The 27287-nt window shown below is 40.7% G+C and overlaps 1 long non-coding RNA gene across 1 annotated transcript in view; it reads right to left on the bottom strand.

Annotated features, from left to right (window-relative positions):
• Positions 1–915: 915 nt before the first annotated feature.
• LOC122814059 overlaps positions 916–27287 on the bottom strand; it is a 52714-nt gene continuing 26342 nt past the window's right edge. The window contains exon 2 of the long non-coding RNA XR_006366779.1: positions 916–1549. This is a non-coding gene — a long non-coding RNA (uncharacterized LOC122814059). The remainder of the gene's footprint in view (positions 1550–27287) is intronic.

The raw sequence follows: 27287 nt of genomic DNA, 5'->3' as shown, positions 1-27287 counted from the left end.
ACTCTTTTTTCTACCACTCCATTCCAGGAAGGGTCAGTTGTATAACTGCTGCTCAATGTGTCTTAAACCTGAATGTAATGTTATGTATATATAACTTTGAAAATAATGTTATGTTTTGTAAAGTGTTTTATAATAAGTTAGTACTATATGTACTAAATGCTGGTATTGCTTATGACTGTAATATGCTTGAAACTAGCATTTACTAAATGTTCAGTGTGCATCATTATCTTGGAACTTTTCTTCCTGGGCCTCTGCTGAAAGTGGACATATATCCAATTGGACTATCCCAGTAAACAAATGTAAAATAAATAAATAAAATAAATACAACATACGCATGTTGTACATGCTTTACATATGCCTTTACCATTTTAACCAGGTCATTATTTCATGCGGACTGATTTAATTGCTTTATAGGTCTCACACATTCATGAAATTCAGTACCGGAAGGGGTTATCTATCACTTCTAGACATCCGAGCAGCTACTTCCTAATTTCAGCAACAGGGAGCAACAAACCATCTTCACCTTCTCTCTATGCATGTAATTAGAACAGCTGGCTTCTCCCTTAGAGTCTTTACCTTCCCTCATCCAGAGTGCCTTCCTTCTGGTTTACTTAACTCCAGGTAAAGTCATGCCCTGCCTCTTCTCAGACCCATAGGTTGGGAATCTCCTGTGTACTAGAATGTGGTGCTTTAAATACTCTGCAGGCGTCCCTCATTATCTTTGTTTTCCAGTAATATCCTTAACCGAGCCGCTCACCACAGTGCTACCGCTCACCACAGTGCTACAATAAACAACAAACACAATCGCACACACTAAAACAAATATATACACACACAAGTATTTGTATGTTTGTGACCATGTATTATTTCTAGATGATCAAACATTTATTCTCTAATCACCACAAGTAATGACTCTTATTGTACAAATGCTCTCCATTTCTGAAGGGCTCGTTTAATTATTTGCAGTTATCAGCGGTACATGTCGTAATTGCATTTAATGAAGCAATGCATACTGAAATCACTTAAACTATATCAGACTTTCACTGTAAAGATCAAACGACTGCTTTATTATAAACTTTCTCTACATGCAGGTCAACTGAAACCATAAAAAAAAAAAAATTAAGATTAACAATTAAATGACATAGGACACTCTCAATGTAATAAGTCGAAATATAAAACTGTCTGCCCCGCCAAGATGAATTTGTTGCAGATTCTGAATTATCCTGTTCTCATCCAGAGCATCCCACTGAAGGCCCACAATTACAATGTCTGTCTAGAGCCAGAGAATCCCTCCCCAGCCATAAGGACCAATCTCCAGCAAAAAGTCAGCTCACGGTGTAGCAAATCAGATGTGGGATGCCAGTGTTCTTTGCTTTCAGTGCTTATTCACATTTCTCATTGTTTGTACAAACAGTAGTGTCTCCCACACATGTACGGCTTCAAACTCGGAAATGCAGAAGCTTCACCAGCTCTCAGGATTCCACAGAAGAATTCCCTTTGTTTTAATCTCCGACATCTATGCTGGTCTGGAATTTGGACAAGGAAATTACTAGAAAAGAAAAACAAAATCCTCTTAGTGTTTTACAAAATATGAAGCACTGTACAAAGCGTACGTCATGCGACGGTGTTTGGAGAACACCACTGACACCCAGTCACAAGTCTACCCACTCACAAAAACATGGAATGATCTCCCTTCTACTCCTGCAGTCTCTCAGAAAGGCATCCATCATATGATCTCAGATCTTTTTCTACTTCCAGCCCCCATTTCCTAAGCCCCACACACCGGACTTATTGATTTTGCTTATGTTCACCAGGATTGTCTGACTGGGTTAGCAAAAAAAAAAAAAAAAATCAGTTGTGGGCCGTGAAGAAAAGCTCCAACATACTACAAACATTTTTAAACAGACAATAAGTAATGTTCATTGTCAATTACACATAGATTTGCCAATTATATTATAGTCATGTGAATGTAGAGGCGACTACACAGTATAAAGATACTTCTGTTGGTACGTGTTGAACATCGGGCATTTGAAGAGGTGTTATTAGTGGGTTTGTCAGATAGATAACAGATCGACCCTCTTCAAGCACAACCCTGTTGAGTGGATGGGAAACCGCAAATTTGTTTCAAGGGTTTCACCTGTGTCCCTCATTGACAGAGGCAGCTTGTGCTCACTAAGGTTCCTTTTTTGGGGATAAACTCTTGGCTAGGCTTGTAAAGGCCCCAGGGCCATAAGCGCAGTAACCCACTATGATCACATGATTAGTGATTAGAAATTCAAAGAAATGAGGGAAGGAACTGGGTAGAGCAGAAACTGTTACTACTGTAGTTAAAAAGTGGGTATGAAGAGGATTCAGAGATAATTATATTCAAGGCTATCATAAGGTTGTATTAGAAGTCTACAGGTGGGGTGAATATAGTATTACAAAATAAAGTATGTATCTGGGAGATGCTGTTAAATCTATTCAGGTATTGAAGACTGGTTGTGGGTACGAGATTCTGAATAAACAAAAACAGTTTGGTATTGCAAGGTGAAATTACTGGTGGCATTTATCCAAATTAAAGAATCAGGTGACGTTCTCACTTATGGGCCCCCAAATCTGGAAGTTCATTCCCAGGTAAGTGACACCATCATTTCCTCTGCTTTCAGTAAACACCTTAAGGCTTACCCTCTACAAACAAGCAAAGTGCAAATATTTCAGCAAAGGAAACAAACCACTCCAACACTACAAACATCAGAAAGAAACACATTAATCGCCTCTGTTATTCCTGCTAAGAGGCTTACCTGAGAGGACACACACTGTTTCTATCTAAAGTCTAGTTTTTCTTAGCAATGCACTTATGCATGAATGTCAATGCCACCTTTTACGTATACTCTTGCATCGGTAATATGCATACCACAACTGTATATTGTACAATTCTTACACCTGAGCTGAACCTGAAAACTGTCCAGCAAGATCATCTTCAGCTTAACACTGACAATGCAGACACAGCTGTTCTCCCTTAAATACTGAGCGAGGAAGGTGGGCAACAGTCATGCAGGGTCACTCCAAGACATTCCAGCGTATACCATTATATGACTTCTCCAGGCCCATAAAGCACAAAGCCACTTCATGGGGTGTGTTGGACTCTAAAAATGCTGTACTGTCTCCCTTCCCATTTGCAACTTTCAGATGGGGAAAATGTAAATATGTATCTGAGGTATACAAAAAAATCAATTTCAGGAACACAAGATCTACATCTGTTTATTTAGAGATGGCGATAATCTCTTAGCCTCACCTGACTTCTGAAACAATTTATGATCAAATGTGAAGCCGTTGGTAAGAACACACTTCCAAATCAGAGTTAATGGATCTCACCTGGAAAAGAGTGTACTGCCTCTGAAGGTGAGAAGGAAACTGCTACTTCAGATGGTGAAGTTTAACCATCTTGGGGTCTTGTTTACAGTAGAGGTGACTGCAAGGCTGACCAGTGGATGGACACAACAGCAACCTAACTACAGGTCAAGTACCTGACTGTGGTGGTGAAGTGAGAAAAGAAATGCAGGACAAAAATAAGACAAATCTGTGTATTTATCAGTCAAGTCAACTTTTGTCCCTGCCCTCACCTGTAATTATGAGGTTTTTGTACTGACAAAGGATAAGATCACAGAAACAAGTGGCACAAATAAGGTTCATTCACAAAGCTGCTATCCATATGCTCTGTAGTAAAATGAGGAACACAACAGTCTGGAAGAAACTCCCAGCATGGTCTCCACTTCTCCATGCAGACAGGAGGCCTTTCTGGTGGCTTGAACACATACTAAGGACAGCCCCTGGGTGTAGTCCATTTGGAAATGCACCAGGTATAGCATACCAAGAGGATGCCCACAGGTCGCCCAGAACTTAAAGGGACTGTATCTCAGCTTAAGAAAATCTGAGGAAACCATAGGATGACCTGGAGGCTGTTGATGGGGATAAGAAAAGTGTGCTTTAAAAATGGATACCTGGTGGGGCAAATACCCTTAGGTAAGAGGAAAAATGTTTTAAACGTAGCAAAGGGGTATAGATTTGGTTGGTATAAATTAATGTTAAACTCCATGCAGATGAATCAGTCACGCAGTAGCAACTGTAGGGTCGTTTTCAACAGTTTTGATGGGGGTTGCCTGAAAAATCATATAGAATCACCAGCAAAATGTAATAGACTGGTTGAAAAGTAATAGTATTAATAAATAGTGAACAATACAAGCCCAAGTACAGAACCTTTAAGGTCTCTTGATTCATACAGGATGGAAATGATATACAGTCCAGAACCCAGAGTCAGTAAGTTCTGCTCCCCAGACAGACTATCACTGGATAACACTTAGGGTACATGTCATTGTGACTCATTTAGGAAGAAGAACAAAACAGAAAGATTCAAAAGCCATGGTTAAAAACACAAATAGTTAAGCTGACCAGATTCCATGGCAGGGTATATTCCACCACTGAAGGAGTAGAGGGCAGCAGAGGTACAGACTCCCTGCAAAACTACAATGTATTTAGCAGGATGGAAAATGTTCAATATATTGTTTAAAGAGTGTGGAAACAGCTTTTTCTAAAATTCTGGACAGATAAGACAGAAAGGATTAGTGCTTAAATGAAATAAAGACGCCTTTGGGGCCAGACATAGGGATGGGTATAATAATGCAGCATTCCAGAAGTCAGGGAAACAACTGGTTTAAAGTGACATACCGAAGTAACACAGACACACTAAATGAAGGTGTTGCTTCCACACAGAAATTGGGCAGAAAAGCCACACAACCCAAAATGGCCATAGGTAGAGATGCTTTTAAACCAAGGGTTACTTGTGCAAGAGAAACTCACTTCAACTTAAAGGATGGAAACAGCTCAGTTTTATGAAGAGTATTTTGAGTCGAGATCGATGAAGAAGGAAGGTTGAAGTCTTCATTTGAAAGTAATAAGTTGGCACATTGCTTTCTTTGTGGTGTGAGGTGAAAGAAAAGTTATTTAATTCTAGAATAATACTTGGACAGTGTGTCTTTCTGATAAATCAATTTCTCATCATAAAATATTTGGGTTGTCTATGAGGGAGATTTGTCTGAATAGGAGAAAGAGTGCCTATGTCTGTCCATTTAAATGTTTGCAGTTGTTTCTGTACAGCAGACATTCAATGTAGGGAAACTATTAGATCTGAGCCTCTAAGCTTTTTTTTTCTTTTCTTATGGCCTAATAAATTTCAGCGGTAACCCAGGGGGCATATTTGTCATGAATATGAACTGTATATTGAAATAATTTCTCAAAGTATCATTAAAACCAGTTTATCACAAGAATAACTCAATGTCAGAAAGGGGAGGAGCGCTAACTACATTTGAAAAATAGGATTTTTCTACCTGTACCAAGCATGTTCATCTGCATGGTGGGGAATTCTGTCAAGACAAATTAATAGTTATATGTGGGGGGGGGTTAAAACCTACTGAGCCTTTAAAAATTACTGATTAAAACCCTGTGCAACAGATAATGTTCTTCCCAGTACAGGATTGTGCTTAACACCATGGTGATCAATTAAAAAGGAATACTGTCAATGAATGGTGCTCAAGACCAAAGAGGATTTTAGTTTAGATTACCTTTAATATGCTGGGGTAGAATGGTCTGAAAAAAGCAAATACTGGATGAAGAATGGGTGGGGGGTATACCAGCCCATCTCTGTGCAGTGACAACCAGAAGTATAGTTCCCAAACTTCCTGCATTACTCCCTTGCACAAAGGTTGCAAATCTCGAACTTCCAAACTGCAGATCTTTAGTCGCTTTATTCCCTCTGTCTAAAATATTTGTAAAATGTCTTCACTTAAACTTGATCAGCTACGCAACACAGAAAGAATTACTTTTGATAACACAGCATAGCTTAGGCCACACCACAGGGCAAAAGCAGCATTACTAACTTTCACAAACTATGTTCATGAAAGGCAGAAATCAAGGTGAAATGCTTGCATCCCTATTTTTTTTTTTTTTTTTTTTTTTTACTTATCCAGAGCATGAAATAGTCTCAAATGCCATGCTATTTCTGAGACTCAAGACAGCGAGAATCACACATGGTACACCTGACAGCGAGCCTCACACATGGTACACCTGACAGCGAGCCTCACACATGGTACAACGACTGGTTTAAAAGGTATCTCAACAGCACAACATGCGTAAGCCAGGAGAGGAACAGTAAACTCCACAGCAAACATCAGGTGTGCCACAAGGTTTGATATTAGGACCTTTACTCTTAAAATATATACAAACGAAATACATGCAGCCTTCCACCCAGCACACCTAATACAATATCAAGATAACTGCACTAGTGTGTGAGAGTACACACAAACACAAAGGGATAGGGGGAGCGAAGTGTGAGAGACCGGCTCTGGTGGAGTTTTTATTTGAATCTAGAACAGAAGCTGCTGTTAAACAAAAGTATTGCATGATAACTACATCAAAGAAGGCCAGAAAAGATTGGGAAGAGAGACTGGAAACGCAATGTACAAAGATCAATGGAAAGATATACGGCTCCCAGGTATGCAAAAATATCCAGAAGGTTTAGGACCTTTTCATGAAGTGTTTGCATAGGTACTTTATACACCAAAAGATTCAGAGTCAGAGGACTTCAGAGGATTTTTTCCTTAGGTTGGAAAGCAAATGCTGGAGGTGTGATGGATAAGAGAGGTAACTGGGAACATGTTTTTTCATAAAATATTGAGTCTGCAAGTTTTAAAAATTCCCTACTGTATACTTTGTTGTGGAAACAAATGGCTGTAACTAAGAAAATGCTTCTTTCAGCTGAGATAGGATCTCAACTGCCCAGACACAGTAAGGTGTAAGTTTATTGCTACTGGCTGCCAAAACATAATTTGAAATGGAGATAAAAATCTAGATTAACTGCAAAGTATGGAATACTATAAATGAGAAAAAAATTGGAGGCATGATCTTCATGGGACGAAGAAATTATATAGAAATAAATGGAAATTGTGACAACAATACATGCAGAATAATGTTCGCGAGGAGGAGGAGGAGGAGTGAAGTTTAAGGAAAGGCAGGAATTTGGCTATATATATATATATATATATATATATATATATATATATATATATATATATATATATATATATATATATATATATACACATACATAAACACATACATACATACATACACATATACACATATACACACACACACATATTACTGGAATGAATGAAAATTGTTAAGGCAACACGAACGTGTAGTGCATGACAATAACAATGGAAAACGGTACCACAGTTTGCTTCCTATTAGTGTCTGGTTACTCATGTCACTATGTACAATGTGATGTTAAAAAAACGTCTCCACACAGCTCCCAGACGACAAAACTGAATCAACAGTGTTTTCACCTCCAACTCAGCAGACTATTGGTCAGTAACACTAGCCTTGAGCTAGTACAAAATACAATACTTTTGGGAGTAATACCTGACCACAGAACCAAGATTTCATCTACACATCCAGTTTAGATAAAACAACAAAAACAAAGTAGGACTTCCTTACAATGTCAAATCTTTTATATCAAGCCCTCTTTATGATATCACATCTTTGATATTAGGTCTGAGCTATGCTCTTGTGTGCACTGTGCGTCTTCGACTTCTTTGTCTCCTATGTGCCTCATTAATTTTCACTAACTTGGTCACCCCTACTAACCAATCTGTGACAATCTTCTAATAAAACTGCAGAGTCTGCTGGTAACTACAATGATCGAACACATCACTGCCTTGCGCTTCAGTCCCCTAACTGGCTACAGCTACCTAATCTATTAGCCCTCACTTGTATTAAAACTGACCACAGCATCATCTACGGCCCAGGCAGATGACCTGCAAGCAGACCCTTATTAAACTGGTATGCACCTTACAAAGAAATGCACTGAATGAACACAGGCTTGGTGTTTCCTCAAAAACCTGAGAATTATACTTCTGGGCACTTACACTCTGTCCAAACACATCAGAACAGTCATCTAAAATTTAAAATCTCATTGAAAATGTACATAACAAAATGGTCCTACATCTGTAACAATCCCATCACTAAGATCCCTTCTTAATGTAACCTTATGCCGTCTAGAATTTAAAGTCCCAATGAAATCACTCCTGCCCTTCTACCCATCACAATGAAATCCCATTATTAAGCCCCCTACTTTAAACAACTGGGTAAAATATGCACATGCCTTCTGTTGTCAAAGTGCTAAAATTTCAATGCAGCTTTATATAACTGGTAAAGAGAGTGCTAAAATGTTTGAAACAGTTGCATGACCATAACGTAATATAAATACTTCACTGTACTTGGTGATCACCTATTAAATTATATACACAACTTAGCTCATGCTAGCTGTCTGTGCAAATATATTTAATATGTAGCTTTTCCCACCAAGGGCTTTTCACAGTAATGAAAGGAAAGTAGGTAAATAACTATGGCATTATGTTTGGTAGGGCAGGAAGGTATGGAGAAAGTTAACAGTGGAAGAAAAGGGGAATATACATCAGACCAACTCAGAACACTGACAGAGTAAACCATTTGGTTCTGTACTGGTGTTGCAGAAGCAGAGGAGTAGCTGACAGACATGAGCGGGATTGACACATCCCTGGCTCGAATTCCAGGTCTCTGGCTTTGTAGTACACGGTGGCTGTGAAGGACAGGAGGAACACAATGCAAGGTTCATCCATTTCTCAGTGAGGAGTAGATGAGGCTCATGTTCTTGAGGCCAGGGCTGAATCTGGGAGAATCCGTTTCTAACATTGACAGCATTTATAGTGCTAATAAAGAATTCCTTATTATTACTCCAAACTGCTGGTCCAGGGGAAGGATCAGAATCTCCAGCTATAAAATTAAAAACAAATAATGAAGTTACAGTAAAAGGATAGATAATTGTTTGGGAGAGAAGAAAAAGCCGGCTGTAAAAATTCTCCACAATTCCAAGACAGGCCGCAGGGAACAAAAGGCTGCATTTTGTTGATGTAAAAGGGCACTACAGCTTAGAGGGAGGGGGAACGAACATCATGTACCCATCTGTGCTTCAGGGACAGGCTAAAATTGACTCAAACTCTCTGTTTCCAAAGTCCATAGCTCTCCACCTCTAGGAGCATGAAATCTGGACAGAGCCACAAATAATGGGGGAACAAAGGCCCAAAAATAGGGACGAGTTTGAAATATTGCTCTTATTACAAACTTAGAAAGTTGATAGAATGACAGGTTTTGCATTAGAATTAATTTTCTGAAGCACATGAAGTCTGAATCTCAAATGTTGGTCATTTTCTGCTCTGACTTCAGTCCTCAACTAAATGGCAGTGATTTGCCAGTAAACCTCAATTTTACAATTTAACAGGCCAACAATCTGGACATTATGTGAAAATCTGTACAGTTGAGAGGTATTTTTCAGACCCTGACAGAACAGACTCCACCCATTTGCCTTTCAGTGCTGGCAGGAACAGGTTCCACTAATTTCCCCATGCATGGATGTATTTGTGGCTGCTTGGGTGTGTAAATGGGGTGGGGAATGTCTTGGAGGGTGTAAGCATGTTCATGGGTGTCCAGATATATGTTGTAGTATCTATACTATTGCAATTGATAGGCTGGAAGGGAGAATATTAATGTGGTCAGGTCGGACAATGCAAAGAGACATGGTAATTAACTGTTAATAAGATGTTTCACAATGTGGCTTCGTCTAACCTCTGAATCAAAGATTCTTAATGTTCTGTTGATCAAACAGCATGCATTAGCAAGCTGACACTGGTGGGGAGAATCTCTAAATCCACCGACTGAGTGTTCTGCAGTTTGCCAGATTTGTTTGAGAAGTTTAAAGCTTCTAACACAATGGTCTTTCAGAAACTTGACTTCTACAACCACATTTTGACATTCTTCACTGCTGTATTCATCATGTTTCCTCTATCAATTTAATAAACTTGACTTCTGAATTTATAGGACAATGGGATTCTGTTAATAAGTGCTCAACTTCTCTGCCCTTTTTCTCCCTGCTTACTGTCCCTGCTATGAATAAACAACAATACAGCATTTAAAATATTTAAATCAACTGTTTATCTCCACTAGAACAGTTCCTTACTGTACTGTGGTGGTTTCACTTTAAAAAAAAAATGTATCCCGCCCTGGAAAAACTTGCTGCAGTCTCCAATTCACAGCTGTCATAAAGGCCAATGAATGCAGGCAGTTTTCTGGCTGCTTCCCTCCCCAAACTGACATTGCCAAGACTGTCCTAAAAACCCACCCATGCTGTGATGTCACAGCCCCTGGTCCTTCCCCTCCCCATATACAAAGTAAAGTCTAGAACAGTACACAAGTCGTGTCTCCTGCTGTGAGCAGTCAATCCCAGCAGGTAACAGCTCAAATTACCCTTAGCACTTTGACAGCTAGGGAAGTTAGGTGTGAAGGGGGATAGAAGTGGAGTCAAAGTAGTACAGTTCAGGCTTCACAAAATACTGCAGTTTATCCATTCTAAAAAGCAGCAGTAAAAAGCACTTTGAAAAGTCTCTTCTGTAAACTGTGTGTTTTTAAGTAGTCATTGAATGGCACAAAATGTTACTTAAAGCTAACAGACTGAAAGGCAGAAATGTATGCATGTAAAAAGAGGCCCGTGTGACATTATTTTTTTACAGACAAGCACTGCATTGAGGGATCCCTAGAGGCTACCTAAACAATCAAAATTATTTCAAGGTGCCACACACCATGTGGTCAGACTCAGAAATTACGTAAACCTGTAGTCCCAGACTGGTGTTAAAATGTAGGAAACACCAAACCATGATGAAACAAACATGTTTTTTTGAGTCTGTGGGTGCAGTTCTCCTTTAAGGGGAAGCTTCTACCATTGACGCTTAAATATTCCAAGTACATAAGAGTTTCATGACCATTCTCGCCTTGCCAGTACCCTGCCTGGTTGATCCTTGAGTGAATTTATAGATATTCAGCCAGATATCCAGTTTATATTTAAAGGATGATAGTGAATCGCAATGCTGAACATACAAAGGAAGTTTATGAGGTTTGGGAGGCACTAGGTTATAAACCTTTCCCTCCATCATGGCTTATGTACCGGTCAGTGAAGATGTGTGTCCCTGGTTCTAGTAATGATGGACATATTCAACTGTGGAGAAACAGTGGTCCAGGACAATTGGATCTCTAATGGTGGGGTAAGCAAGACAGATTCCCCCTCAGAAGTCTATTAAGGCACTGAATAAAGAGGCAGAGTTTCCAGCCTCTCTTACTAACTCAGGTGACTTTAGACCCATGATCTTTTTCATTAGGAACCTTTGTGATCTTTATAATTGATTGATGCATTTAGTGAGATATATCCTGAAGGGGACATTGTACTTAACTGGTCAGATCAATACCAAGCATAGGGGAGTAATTACCTGTTTATAACTTTATGATAACTTGTTGGCTATTACCTGGGATAAATCGAAACAAGTTCCTGATAAATGTCACATAATAGTAAAAAGACAGGAAGCTACCAACCCAAGTACCTGGGTCCCCAATTACATTTTTATTTTGTAGAGGCGTGAATTCTAGACAATATGAAGAGGAGAGGTTGTCTAGCAAAAGTAATGTTACACTTATTAACGTTTAGTTTGAGCCCTGTTTTAGTATACCAACAGTTTACTACGGCTAGTGCATTATGAAGGGTTTTATGTTACAGGGCGAGTTTACAAAAAAACACCCAGTTAACAATCACCTGCAAACTCTGTTTAACAGAACACTTGGCTTTCTACTTAGAGCTCAGAGAAGTAAACACCAACAAGGACAGGACCCTATCCAGAGCTCAGAGGGACTCCACTGGTCACTTTCATATTTCCGGATTAGGCTCCTGCAACTTTCACATTGTGGGTTCTGTCTTTTAACCAATTTGTTATCCGTCTTACCACATATGAATCAATTTTAAAGCATTTAGCTTTTACATGATGCCAACATGGTGGATGGTGCCAAAGGCCTTGGCTAGATAAAGATATAACATCTGCACTGCATGGCCACCACCTGCAGCCTTTGTAACTCTTTCAGATAAGTTTGCCAAAAGAAACAGACAGGCTGCCCCTCACAAAAACAAACTGTTTGGGTAACAAAATTATTGATATCATTGTTTGATGTTAGTTATAATATATCTCATGTGTTTGCAGATGAGACTTGTAAGACTGCTATGTTAAGAATTACCTGGGGCACTTGTAAGGCTACCCTTACAGAGGGGCATCACCACTGCTGTGCACCCCTCATTAGGGACAAAAACCAGTAGCTAAATGTAAGTTACACAGTTTGAAGACACAAGTTTAACATTACTAAATATGCAACCAGGTATATTTGTCAGGTCCCCTGAAGAAAGCATTTTTGGTCTTGGTTAGTACTTTCAGTAAGTGATTTTTACAGATAATGTGGTGAGCAAGGGATTGGGGCTTTAAATAAAAGTCTGACGAATGAAAGTGGCAGTAAATACTTTTACAAGGAGACGGGCAATGATAACTGTTTCAGAGCAGGAGGTGCCATTATGAATAAGTCATGAGCAATGTTGGGTACTGATTTTTAGTTTTAATAACACAGTTAAAGATTTATATTTACATTTGACTTCAGAGGCCAGCCCAAGTTAAAGGACTCCTTTAGTGGACCTGATAATGTCTTTGGGGTATTTTTGTTTGTTTTTGTAGTGATTTTAACACCATCACCGCGAAGATGGGCATTGGATTTAGTTAACAAATGAGGGAGGCTTTTTTTTTTTTCCCCATGATACTTGTTTTGGTAGGGACTGCTAGCACTTTGCTTGCTTCTAAATGGGTGTAGAATTCCTTGGTAAAGCTTTCTTCTGTATCAAGGTCTGTAGAGGTACAATAAGTGAATTTTATTTCTTATGACATAGTAGTCTGCATATCTCTAATTTTTTTATTTCAGTAGAAGTAGCTGTTCGAGCTTTTGGGAGTTTAAATGAGAAGGTGAAAATGTTATAGTCATATTTCACTAAGGAAATTGATACCAGAGTAGTTGTGCAGAAGGTGTCCATATTTGAAGAATTGTGCGCTCTCTAGTAGGCTTAGCTATCAACTGCTCAAGGGAAGTTTGGTTTATGGAGTCCAGGAATTTTTGAACATATCCTGTATTGAAGGTATAAGTGTTACAGTTTAATAAGGAAGCTTTTTCTAACAGGAAGATCACTTAGAACATGGAGGAATCTCAGATAGTCATAAAGGGCAAAGAAACTGTTCTGTAACAAGTTATTAGTTGATAATTAATCCTACCAGAGTGATCTCTGTTCACAGAGTTAAATTTACGAGTCCCTAGGGATCTGCCTCAAGGTAATGCATTCCGTGACAAATATGCAGACAACCAACATAGATGCCATTGGACATGAAAAGCACAAAGCTTATGGTATATGAGGGGTGCTCTCTAGGTTTTAGAAATGTTTTAGTAACTAAGTGGACATGGATATTATCCAAATGGATGAGTGCCTCAAAAAAATCAGGCAATTTATTGGTGAGACTTCTGGCATTAAAGAGAGACACCTTAATGCAATATGATTTTGGGACAGACAGGTTAGTTACACTGGAATGTATATCAAATGGACTCTGCCTTAAAAGGCACTATAACAGCAGAAAGGCTTTAGCCCGTATGAGAAGGCCTTGAAACAAGACGTGCAGACTATCCTTAGCAAAGCAAGCTGGACTGTTGAACATCCTGTCTCATGTTGACATTCTCCGCATCCCCTGGTGTGTTACCAAGTGTTTAACCAAATACTCAAGCTCATCTCTGTATCTAGGTGTAATCTGAGGTGAAGGAAGGATTCTGCTCAGGACTAGTGAGTTACCTTCACTTATAACATGCATGCAAAGTATTGACATGTCTCTCTGTATATCCTTCATGGTTCTACACCTTTTTAGTTATTCACTCTGACATGCACACTGCCGTATCATAATTGAATTTGTAAAAATTTTGGGTTCTTGGCGTCCTTGTAACATCAGAGACCCTGGCACCAGAAAGACAACTAACTGTAACCCTATTCTTGTCCAGCCTTGCTAGTGACAAATTAGATGACTGTTGTCAGGTACATTTATCACTAAAACATTTTTATTGCTATGATTTAAAAGTGTGTGTTTGCTCACCCTATCTACTTCTTAGGAGGTGTGCATAGGTTGTGTGAGTGGCCTGAATTTTGCTGAGACTTGGATCTTATTTCTAGGAGACTCTGGAAGTAATCGTTTTACAGCCTCAGGCTAAGGCATCTTGGTGCGATCAGGGAAGCGTAGTGGAGGAATATGAAGCTCACAGTGAAAGTTTACAAGTGAGTGAGAAGTCTCCATATTAGTTAGGTATTCACATCTACCACATACGGAATTATTTGTGTTGGGTAAAATTAATATCTGTGAGTATAAGGCAGTCTGCACAAAATATTAGCAGACCAAGTACTAAAAGTCTGGCAACAGAAGAAACTTGTAAGCTGACCTTCCATCGCGTGTAGAGGTTTGGCGTTTAGAAGAGTAAAGAAAATGCAGTGAAGAGCAGGGAACTTCCTACTTTTATCCTCAAGAATATGAGCATATAAATAAGGCTAGGCGACAGCCAAAGACAAACCTATAACAAGGTAAGGCAGGCATAACATGAGTATATAAATAAGGCTAGGAGAGAGCCAAAGACAAACCTATAACAAGGTAAGGCAGGCATAACATGAGCATATAAATAAGACTAGGAGACAGCCAAAGACAAACCTATAACAAGGTAAGGCAGGCATAACATGAGCATATAAATAAGACTAGGAGACAGCCAAAGACAAACCTATAACAAGGTAAGGCAGGCATAACATGAGCATATAAATAAGACTAGGAGACAGCCAAAGACAAACCTATAACAAGGTAAGGCAGGCATAACATGAGCATATAAATAAGGCTAGGAGAGAGCCAAAGACAAACCTATAACAAGGTAAGGCAGGCATAACATGAGCATATAAATAAGGCTAGGAGAGAGCCAAAGACAAACCTATAACAAGGTAAGGCAGGCATAACATGAGCATATAAATAAGACTAGGAGACAGCCAAAGACAAACCTATAACAAGGTAAGGCAGGCATAACATGAGCATATAAATAAGACTAGGAGACAGCCAAAGACAAACCTATAACAAGGTAAGGCAGGCATAACATGAGCATATAAATAAGACTAGGAGACAGCCAAAGACAAACCTATAACAAGGTAAGGCAGGCATAACATGAGTATATAAATAAGGCTAGGAGAGAGCCAAAGACAAACCTATAACAAGGTAAGGCAGGCATAACATGAGCATATAAATAAGACTAGGAGACAGCCAAAGACAAACCTATAACAAGGTAAGGCAGACATAACATGAGCATATAAATAAGGCTAGGAGAGAGCCAAAGACAAACCTATAACAAGGTAAGGCAGGCATAACATGAGCATATAAATAAGACTAGGAGACAGCCAAAGACAAACCTATAACAAGGTAAGGCAGGCATAACATGAGCATATAAATAAGACTAGGAGACAGCCAAAGACAAACCTATAACAAGGTAAGACAGGCATAACATGAGCATATAAATAAGACTAGGAGAGAGCCAAAGACAAACCTATAACAAGGTAAGGCAGGCATAACATGAGCATATAAATAAGACTAGGAGACAGCCAAAGACAAACCTATAACAAGGTAAGGCAGGCATAACATGAGCATATAAATAAGACTAGGAGACAGCCAAAGACAAACCTATAACAAGGTAAGGCAGGCATAACATGAGCATATAAATAAGACTAGGAGACAGCCAAAGACAAACCTATAACAAGGTAAGGCAGGCATAACATGAGCATATAAATAAGACTAGGAGACAGCCAAAGACAAACCTATAACAAGGTAAGGCAGGCATAACATGAGCATATAAATAAGACTAGGAGACAGCCAAAGACAAACCTATAACAAGGTAAGGCAGGCATAACATGAGCATATAAATAAGACTAGGAGAGAGCCAAAGACAAACCTATAACAAGGTAAGGCAGGCATAACATGAGCATATAAATAAGACTAGGAGACAGCCAAAGACAAACCTATAACAAGGTAAGGCAGGCATAACATGAGCATATAAATAAGGCTAGGAGAGAGCCAAAGACAAACCTATAACAAGGTAAGGCAGCTAAATACTATGAGCATATAAAATAAGGCTAGGAGACAGCAAAATAAACGCCTATGACAAGGTAAGGCAGCCATAAAATGAGCATAGGTAGGTTCATAGGAAAGTACTAGGCTATCTGCCCCAAGGGCATTTATAAGCCTAGCCAGAGTGTGTTGGCTTTCGCCACCCCCTTAGATTAGTTCCCTGCGCCTCTGTCCAGCAGAGCCACTGCAGTGATCCCCAGGGTAAATTTTCTGTTTCCCATCCACCCGTCAAGGTTTCTCTTGAAGAGTGCTAGTGAGGGGCTCTGCCTGATTTATACTGGAATCTTGTTCCAAAGCATGGGGAGTCTCTGGGTCAGGAATCTATCCCTCCAGCATGTCCTATTTATCGTTGTGCTAAGGTTTATATCCCTAGAGCGTGTGGCTCTCATGGATTTTTTTTTTTTTTTTTAGGTGGAGCATATCCATCAATTCTGGGTTGGACATGGCCTTGTATGTCAAGCAGAGATCACCTCTGAGTAAGCAGTATGCAACAGAGTACAGCCGGAGTTTCTTTAGTCAGGCTGCATAGGTCAACTGTTTGAGGCCAGGAATCCTCTTGGTGAGGCACTTTTTGGTCTTTCCAGCTGTTGCAGGTGTCTTGTAAGGTACATCCCAAATGGGGCGTTGTACTCTATAATGGGTCTAATAAGTGATGACTAGAGAGGCACAATAACTTCCTTTATTCTGGATGCGAACCCTTTTGAGATTAGGTGGGCCACATAGAAGGATTTTCTAATCACCTTGGCAATATGATTATCAAAGGAGAGATTGCTATCTACTTGGGTCCCCAGATCCCTTATTACTTTTTCTGTATTTAGGGGACTACCACCTATGTGGCAGTTCGCAGGTACTTTGTTTTTTCCAAAGGGGATGACTATGCACTTTTTTACATTCAGCTTGAGGCCATGATTTTGACACCAGGTATCCGTCTCAGTGAGACCCTTCTGGCGGGTGTCTGTGTCAGCCGGAGAATCAATTATGGCCCCTAGTGTGCAGTTGTCTGTGAACTTGGTCAGCCAAAGTCCTCCTGTGCTTGCCTGTACCTCTGAAAAGTATATGCCGAACAGGACGGGTCCTAGGACTGAGCCCTGGGGAACGCCACTTGTAACTGGTTTAGAGTCAGACCTAGCTCCCACAACTCTCACCGTGTGGATTCTGTCTGTGAGCCAGTTGGCAACCCATCTTTTGATGTAAGGGTTTATGTTCAGGCTGGTGAGCTTGTCTAAAATACCATAATGGGGACTGAGCCCTGGGGGACACCACTTGTAACCAGTTTAGAGTTGGACCTAGAGTCTGCAACTCTCACCATGTAGGCTCTGTCCATTAGCCAATTTGCAACCCATCTCGTGACGTAGGGGTTAATGTTCAGGTTGGTGAGTTTGTCTATAATATCAGAATGGTGAATGGTGTGAAAGCCTTTGCGAGGTCTAGGTAGGCTGTGTGGACCTCCTTACCCTCATCTAATGCCTTGGTAACCGTCTCAAAGAAGTCCACCAGGTTTAGGAGGCATGCTCTGCCCTTAAAGCTAAACTGGGTAGGGTCCAAAGTTTGGAGGTTCCCAATGTCTCCGTTAATGAATTCCATGATGATGTGCTCCATAGCCTTGCAGACCAGGCTAGTCAGGCTTACAGGGCGATAGTTCCTGGGATCCATTGTGGCGCCACCTTTGTGGAGTGGGATAACTGTTGCTGTGCGCCACTCTGTGGGTACGTAGCCTGTAGAGAGGCTGAGTTTGAACAGTGTGTTTAGGTGAGGGGTTAGTTCATTTTGGAGCTCTTGTAATACACAGCCTGGGACACAGTCCTGTCCCACTGAGGCTGTGTTTTTGGCTTTGGATAGGGCTGTTTTAACTGGTGTGTCAGTGATTGCAGGAGCCTTACATTCTTCTGGTATGGTTATGGGCCCTTTAGGAGGTGAAAGGGGTGTGAAGTTTGCACTGAACCTGTCTGCCAAAATGTTGGCAATATCAGTTGGTTCAGTGTATTTTGTGCCATTCTGCACCAACTCAGAGCAGATCTGAGAGTTTCCACTTAGTTCTTGACATAGCTAAAGAAGGCTTTGTGGTTATCTTTGGAGTCCTTGGCAATTTTTCTTCCGAAGCTAGCCTTGGATGATTTAATGAGGGATCATAGTTTCTTGCTGATACTGATCAGGGATGTCTTTCCTTCTGATCAGGGATGTCTTTCCTTCTAGGGATTTTGCTCTTATCTGTACTAGTTTCCTAGTTTCCTCCTCCTATTGTAGAGCCTGTTTATGGCAGGGGTCCACCAGACTGGTTTCCTTTTCTTGGAGGAGCGAGTCTTGGTTTTAATTGGGATAGCATGACCCATGCATTCCTGCAGATGATCATAGAGTGCCTTTGTATAGGTTTCAGCAGCTTGGATAGCACTGTCCATTGGTGTGGGGGCTGTGAACCTTTCCACCTCTGTCTTAAGCAACTTGAAGTTTGCTTTTGAAAAGTTTTTCACGATGATTTCCTTGATTGGGGGTTGGGGGTGGAATGTGAATATCCAGAGTGATTAATCTATGGTTTGACCGAAACAGCGAGAGGTTGACGTCAGGTGTGGAACACCAGTCGCCCATCTTGGTAATGACCAGGACCAATATGTTATTCCCTCTGGTGGGGGTGTTGACCAGTTGATCCAGGGCATAAATTCTAGAAAGCGATGGGCAAGGGAGAGAGTACTTGAGCAGTTCTCCCAGTTAATGTTGTATTAGGGTGTTTGGTATTGCCTTCATATTTCCCAGTGTCTCCAGAAATGCAGAATGGGGGTCCTGGGTCATAGTGGGTGATCTGTAACAAGCTACAATTTGGATTGCAGTTTTTCCCATTGTTAGTTGCACTTGGATGATCTCAGATGCATCGTGCTGTGCCACTAACCTGGAGGTGTGAGTCACCCCCGCCTTTTGTGTTTCTGTCCGGGTTCTGTGGCCGAAAGGTATGGTATGAGTTATAGCCTGGTAGTGCTGGGGTGCTCTCTGCAGCCTTAAACCAGGTTTCTGTTACTGCACAGATACAGATGTTCTCCATACTGAGGAGTGCCTCGAGTGCATGCATTTTGAGGTTTAGACTTCTGGCGTTGAGTAGCATTACCCTCAGTTTTTGGTTACTTGTGTTATTTACGGTGGTGGTTTGTCTTTTTAAGCCTTGCCTAAAAAAGGCACTATGGGGATGGCAAGAGCCTTTGCCAGTATTCGAAAGCCTAAGGGTGATAGGTGCAAGCCATCTCTTGCAAAGCAACATGGCCTGTTGAGCATGTCATCCCAGGCAGACAGATACTGGATGCCCTTTGAATGACACCAGAAACTTAGCCAATTGTTGAAGTTGATCCATTTTTTCTTTATACTGTGGCATCATTCTTGGTGAGGGCAGGATGCTACTTAGGGTCAGGGCCAAACCTGTCTGGGTTACATGATCAGAGAGCTCTTCTAAGTCTCTTTTCATGTAGTCCAGGGAGGTACGTCTCAGGTCATTCACACCAACATGTACAATGACAGAGTCATATATGTACTTGTTCTGGAGTGACCCGAGTGCTTGTGTTATGTGGCGAATTCTGGCGCCCAACAGGCAGCTAAATTTAACCTTCTCCTTGTCCAGCCTAGTTAGTGGGACATCAGTGTGCCTGACTATAGAGTCACCTATTACTAGTATGTTGGGTATGTTATTTTGCGTTAAGGGCTTTGATTGCATGGCACACTAATTATATAAAGTATGTGTTTCATGGTAGGTGATGGGGTATGGTGGGTGCTTGGATGTCTGCTTTGGAGGTCTCTGTTGCTTTTGCAAATTTTTATTTAGAGCCTCTTGGAGTATGTTTTCGTGTATTTGTGTGTGTTACTTGCCTGTGTTAGTTTGTTAGGTCTATGTGAGACTGGTGGTGTGTTGCAGGTATTACCCTTCTCTTGACAGTCAGTTACAGTCTGGGGTTGAGAGAGCTTTGCCTCCAGTCTGGCTGTATAACTGCATCTCTCACATATATTAGTGTCTGGTGGTAGGAGGAGAGGGTTGTCTGTGTACATGAGACCGTTGTAACATTGCCTCAAAATGCCCAGATTCACCAGTTGGACTGGAGGGTACACCGGAAACTGCCCTTTGGACATGCCTGAACAGGTAGAGTGAGCTGTTTTTCTGACTGACTGGTGGGGATGAATAGAGTGCCTTGTCCTTCTGGACAGTATAAGGGGGGCTAGTGCTGGGGGTATTTAGTGCTTGTTATGAGTATTAAGCAAGTGCTGGGCTGTAAAATGAATGGTTTGAGTGTTAAAGTTGAAGGTTTGTCTAGTTCCAAGGGAAAAACTGAAGAGTAGACTTTGTGGAGTCGGGAATAGTTTAACCCTTGCTAACTGGCAATGCCTGGCCCGCAGAACCGCGCGCTTTTATATCAGAAAGATTAAAGACATAGAAATTAGCCCAAAATGGCCAATAAAACCACAGTTTCTGGCCAGAAACAACTCCTCCAAGGGCAGATAGGCTGTTCAGAGCTCCCCAATATCACTGGGGAACAAAGAAATGTCCTTTTTTCCCCAAGTAAGGTATGGCCAAACACAGTCCAGGATCAGCAGGTATCTGAAACTGTACTTTTCTAGCTTAGTAAGGTGGGAAAATAGCACAATTTCTTTGTTTTTTTTTTCAAGAAAACAGTAGAAACAAATGCAAAAGCACTTTTATAGTAAAGCATATAAAATAAAGCTAGGAGACAGGCAAAGACAAGCCTATAACAAGGTAAGGCAGCCATAACATCAGCATATAAAATAAGGCTAGGAAACAGTCAAAGAAACCTATAACAAGGTAAGTCAGGCATCACGTTTAAAAGAGCAACATGAATTGGCAGACACTATGGCTCTGAGGAATACAGTGGGAGGGCAAATGTACTTAATTAGCCTAATGGGAGTGTCTTTGTATGCTTACTCATAACAGCCAATAAACAAGGAGAGTGAGGAAAAATATCATAAGAGGCAAACAGCAGGTGCACTGTATTTACAACAAAGTAGGAAGGGGAGCAAATTATGGTACAGAGGAACTGCCTTAAACTTTAAAAAAACTGACCGGACATGAACTGCCTTAAAGTAAACATGCTCTGAACTAGCCTGTGACTCACCACTTAAGAAATAAAATGGATTTAATACCAACAATTAGACCACTGAAAAGGTAAAACAGTAAAATAATTTACTAGAATTAGCTTAGCTAAAGCAGTTACAGACTATTAAGAGTATACAATGAATAATTAAGCAATAACCCATGCCTGGGTGTGGGTAATGCTGGATTTACCCACGTTTGGTGTGGCTTTGTCACGAGGATGAAGCCTGAGCGACCAAACAAAGACAACACTGGGTAAATTCAGCATTACCCACACCCAGAAGTGGGATATTGTTATTATACAATGACATTATTTAAGGAAAAAAGTACTTACTTTTCTTAAACACTGTCCTTGTATAACGGCACCATGCTGTCCTTCCACTGCTGGACAGCGCTGCTTTGCCACTGCTGATGTACTACGCATGCGTTTGGAACTTGTGTTCTCACACATGCCTAGTACAGTACGCAATGGAGAAAAGAAGATCCCCGTTGCTCTGTTTTTCTTTAGTTTTGTTTTTTCAAAGTTAAAATTAAATATATCAACGGAAAAGTCTGGGCGCGCGGACCTTTTCACATAATATATTCTCAATGGTTGGACTGGCCAATCAGTGTTCTCGTTTTTAGATTGCTAATGGACAGTCATTGTATAATATTCTATAATCTTAGCTACCACGTCCTTTCCAATTACGGATGTGTAGTCTTCCTTGATTTAATATTTACTCCTCTCAGAGTTGCTTTCTAGGGAAAAGGCCTTTCAGGTTGAAGTAAAGTCATTATTACCTTGCAGTAATGTAGAAGTCATGTCTAGGTAACCTATAATAAACACAACATTGTGAAAATTCCTGACAATCTTCAGAATTGGTTTCTAACATTATGATTTCTCTAGCAAGGAATTATTAAACATTTAAATTCTTTCACGTGGCTTGTTTGAACGGAACAAAACACAGAACTGTATTCAATAATGGATCATATCCGTGAGGCATAAAGTGGCACAGTGATTTCCCTGGTGTGACCAGACATACCTCTTAGAATGAGAAGGGCTACAGAATGCTTAACGTTAGTAAATACCCAATAGTCACAATTGTTGACTAGCATTGCCTCTAGATCTGCAATGCTGACTTAACACTGCCTCTGTAATGGTGACCAGCTCTGCCTCTGTAATGGTGTCCAGCACTGCCTCTAGATCTGAAATGGTGACTTAACACTGCCTCTGTAATGGTGACTAGCACTGCCTTTAAATCTTTAATGGTGATTAGCACTGCTTCTGTAATCGTGACTAGCACTGCCTTTAAATCTTTAATGGTGACTAACACTGCCTCTAAATGTTTAATGGTGACTAGCACTGCCTCTGTAATGGTGACCAGCACTGCCTCTGTAATGGTGACCAGCACTGCCTCTAGATCTGTAATGGTGACCAACACTGCCTCTAGGTCTTTAATGGTGACCAACACTGCCTCTAGGTCTTTAATGGTGACCAACACTGCCTCTAGGTCTTTAATGGTGACCAGCACTGCCTCTAGGTCTTTAATGGTGACCAGCACTGCCTCTAGGTCTTTAATGGTGACTTTTTATGTTTGACTGCTTTCTTAATCATAGCAAACGCCCTTGTTTGAATTCTAGTCATGCTGCATTTACACAGATGAAAGGGGAGGCAGTTATTTATTTATTTTACATTTGTTAACCAGGGGTGTCTGACTCAGCCGAAAAGGCCCTTTGAGGCCTAGGGAGAAAAGCTCCACAAAGAAAAATTACAGATACATTTAGACATGATCAGTATACACACAAATTGCAACAGACATGTTTTTACAGTGGTATGCGGCACATCAACAGTTACAGTGGAGAGATCAAAAAATATTAATTTAAAAATAGAGGTAATTAATAGATTTGTGGTGTACAGCTGAAATTTGTAACATACGCAGAATACATACATAGTACACAGGTACAGTACATACATTGTAGATTAGCCAGTGTTTGTGAGTAAGATTGAAAACTATTATCAAGTGCTCTAGATTTAGTATGTATATGTTATCTGCTTTCTCTAGCCTGGGGAGCAATCATGGCACTGCCAACTTTGCTTGAGATGTTGCCTGATGAGGTCTTTAAAGGGTGGTGTGTTTTGAATGCTAGTGGGGACAGAGTTCAATTTTTTTAGCCACTGAACTGCAATATAGTGCATCTCCAAAGCTATTGTAGCTGTTGGTGACTTCTAGTAGTAGTTTGCTTGATGATCTAAGAAGCCTTTTGGCTGAGTGATGTACTAGGTTTTTGAGGGCAAGACACTTATTGGGGAGGTAATAGTTAGAATGACAGAGGCAGAGCTGATTGTAAGTTAGGAGGTTGGGCAGTTCAAGCCAGTGGAGCTGACTCAAAGCAGTACAGTGATAATACACCCAATGCATACTTTCTGCAGAACATCTTGGACAACATCTGCAGCTTTACTGAAATAACAATGTTACCAACTTTGACTCATCAGCATATTTGGTTATCCATGCCTCCTTCCTGAGGTTACATCTGAACAGGGCCATCTGCAGAAAGTACAGTTGTGTACACTTACCATAAATGTAGATGTTAAGAGTGTATTCACTGTTGCAGTCATTACATTTGGGTTATCTGCTGGCAGGTTACCCTCAGTCAGCCTGAATAACAAAGTCTTGGGTCCTGCGTCAGTTGCTGTCTCCTCTTCCATGACATCAGGGGTATAAAGCATGCAGCCAACGCCATTTTATTCAGTTTTTCTTGCCCCAGATGTCAGGTGCCCCCCCCCCCCCCCACGAGGAGCAAAAAAAAAAAAAAAAAAAAAAAAAAATATATATATATATATATATATATATATATATATATATATATATATATATACACACATGCATACACACATATATACACACGTTTTATATATATATATATATATATATATATATATATATATATATATATACACATATATACATACATACACACACACTGAAATATACATATATATAAATAAACAGTAATATATAAAAATGACCTTTAGCAACATAAACTTTACCTTCATCTTAAAAGCAAATACACCACAAAGGCTTTAGAATATAGTGAAGGAAAGAAAAGTTATGGTAAAGGGGGATGGCGTGTGGGTAACCCAGACTGCAACAGTGAATACACTCAAACATTTCCATTTACAGTAAGTGTACACAACTGTACTATGTTCTTCGTGCTTCACTGTTGCAGTCATTACATTTGGGTAGAATCCCAAAGCTATGGATGGGAGGATGTAACTAAATAGCATTAGGAGCAGCTATAAGGCCCTGCAGAACTCCAGTGGCAAAGCCTGCCCTTGATTTGGAGAAGAGAGGCAAATGATTATGCTTTGTGAAGGTATGAACAGAGCTCCAAGTAGCAGCCTCTAGTCTAGAAGGTCTTTGGTTGGAACCCCTCTGAGAAAAGCTGCTGAGGTAGAGGCAGCCCTGGTGGAATGTGACCCGATTCCCTTGGGCACAGGTTTAACATGGTGCAAGTAGCAGAAATGAATGCAGTGACTTATCCACTTAGAAACAGTCTGCTTTGATATAGCCTTCCCCTCTGACCCTGCAGCAAATGCTACCAGTAGTTGCTCAGACTTCCTTAGAGATTTGGTTCTGTTTAAGTAGAATCTTAGTTGTCCGTGTACATCCAATGAATGCAGAATCCGCTCCCCCTTGTTCTGCGGATTTGGGTAAAATGGTGGCAGGTGAATTGTCTGATTAAGAGCCACACTGGATACCACCTTAGGCATAAATGAAGGCTTGGTCCTGAGGGACACCCTGTCCGGATAACAGGTAATAAAAGGCTCCACAGCCATGAGGGCCTGTAGTTCTGAAACCCTTCTTGTTGAAGTGACTGCCAAGAGAAAAGCTGTTTTCCAAGACAGAAATTTTATATATGCAGTAGCTGCTGGTTCAAAAGGAGGCAGGGTGAGTTTTTCCAGCACAAAGTTGAGGTCCCATGCAGGAGTTGGTGATCTTCTGGGAGGCCTTAATTTTTTGGCCCCTCTAAGATACTGTTTAAGCAGAGGATGTGAAAAGAGGGGAGGCTCTGTGTTGTAATGAGCCGAGATGGCAGAGGCATGGATTTTTATTGAAGAAAAAGATAGGTCCTTGTCAAGCATCTCAGTCAAATATTGTCAAGCATCTCAGTCAAATATTGTAAAATCTGAGGAATATTGGGCTTTGCTGTGTCCGCTCCTTGTGCTTGGTTCCAAGCACAGAATCTCTTCCATTTATCAGCATAAGATTTTCTAGTGATAGGCCTTCTGGCTTCCAAAATGACATCCATCACAGATTTACTGAGAGGTGTTGTTTGAATAATCAAATGATCAGACCTGCAAGGTTCAGAGTTTGGAGCAGAGTGTGCAGAATTTGATTGTTCTGCTGAGACAGTAGATGAGGTATTTGAGGCAAATACCAAGGAGGAAGTTGAGACATATTCCTTAGAATTGGGTACCAGTGCTGGCAAGGCCAGTCCAGAGCAATTAGGATCATTTTTGTTTTTTCCTGTCTGACTTTTAGTAAGACCTTGGAGAGAAGAGGCAGAGGGGGAAAGGCATAGACTGATAGAACTGAAGGATAGGCCATCCACTTTCCATGCTTTTCTGTGATAAGTTCTTGTGCAGAATTTGTCCAGCTGATAATTTTGGGGAGAGGCAAATAGATCTATGTCTGGACTCCCCCATTTCTGTGTTAACATGCTGAAGACTTGTGGATCCAGTTTCCATTTTTGCGGGTCCATATGATTTCTGCTTAGGTCTGCCAGAGTATTTTGTTTTCCTGGCAGGAATTGAGCTTGAAAATGTATTTGGTAAGTCAAAGCTGTGTTCCACAATGCCATGGCTAATCTGCAGAGGGGCTAGGAATGTGTACCCCCCTGCTTGTTTATGTATCACATAACTGTGGTGTTCAGTCTTTATCAGTAGTTGTCCTGGATGAAGTAAGTCCTTGAAGGCTGTCAGAGCATTCTGAACAGCTAGCATCTCTTTCTGGTTGATATGCAAATGCATTTGTTTTAGGCTTCATTTGCCCTGAATGCATCTCCCCACCAGGTGGGCCCCCCAAGCATAGTCTGATGCATCTGTAATCAGGGTTTGGGTGGCAGGGGGTAGAGTGAATGACAGTCCTTTGTTTTGGTGACATGTCTCTGCCCACCAAAGAAACTCCTGTTGTAGGCAGGGAATGAGAGGAATCATTGTTCCCAGACTGTGACAATGCGGACTCCATAAACTTTTTAGGTACCATTGTAGTTTTCTCGTATACAGTCGCGCGTATGGAATTAGTAGAATACAGGATGCCATGAACCCCAAAGCCTGCAGAATTTGTCCTGCAGATAACTGGGTTTTTGTTGCAATTTGTTTGAAGTATGTTGTCAATTGCAGTTGTTTGTCTGGTGTGAGGTAAGCCATCTGGGCAGTTGTATTCAAGCTTGCACCCAGGAATGTAATTATTTGAGAGGGTACCAGTTGTGATTTCTTTTCGTTTATGGTGGACCCTAGGGCTTGTTAAAAGCCTTTTTACAAATGCCAGATGTTGAAGAAGAGTGCCCTTGTCCTCTGCCTGAATGAGACAATCGTCCAGATAAGGATAAATTTGAATGCTTCTTTGTCTGCAGAATACAATTACTGGTGCCAGGCACTTTGTAAAGACCCTGGTTGCTGTAGATAAGCCAAAGGGCAGTGTAGAGAATTGGTAATGCAAAAAAACCTGCTTTGAAGCGGAGGTATCTTCTGCACGATTCCCTTATTGGGATATGCAGGTATGCCTCTTAAGTCTAGAGACACTAACCAAGCGTTTCTGCCCAGCTTAGGCAGTAGCTGGTGTAAAGTCAACATTCTGAATTTTGGAATATCCAGGAAAGTGTTCAAAATCGATAAGTCCAGTATTAGACGCCAGCCATTGTCTTTTCTGGATACCAGGAAAAGTCTTTAATAAAAACCTTGTCCTTTTCCCTTTTCTGGTACTGGTTGAAAAGCCCCCATATCCATGAGGGACATGACTTGTTTCTGGGCCTCTGCCCACTGGTTTTGTGGCAGATCTGGC

This window comes from Protopterus annectens, chromosome 10.part0 (genome assembly GCF_019279795.1).
Source record: "Protopterus annectens isolate FY-2018-M chromosome 10.part0, PAN1.0, whole genome shotgun sequence".
Taxonomy (NCBI): Eukaryota; Metazoa; Chordata; order Ceratodontiformes; family Protopteridae; genus Protopterus; species Protopterus annectens.
The sequence above is the reverse complement of the archived record's forward strand: the minus strand, read 5'-3'. Positions and strand labels throughout refer to the sequence as shown.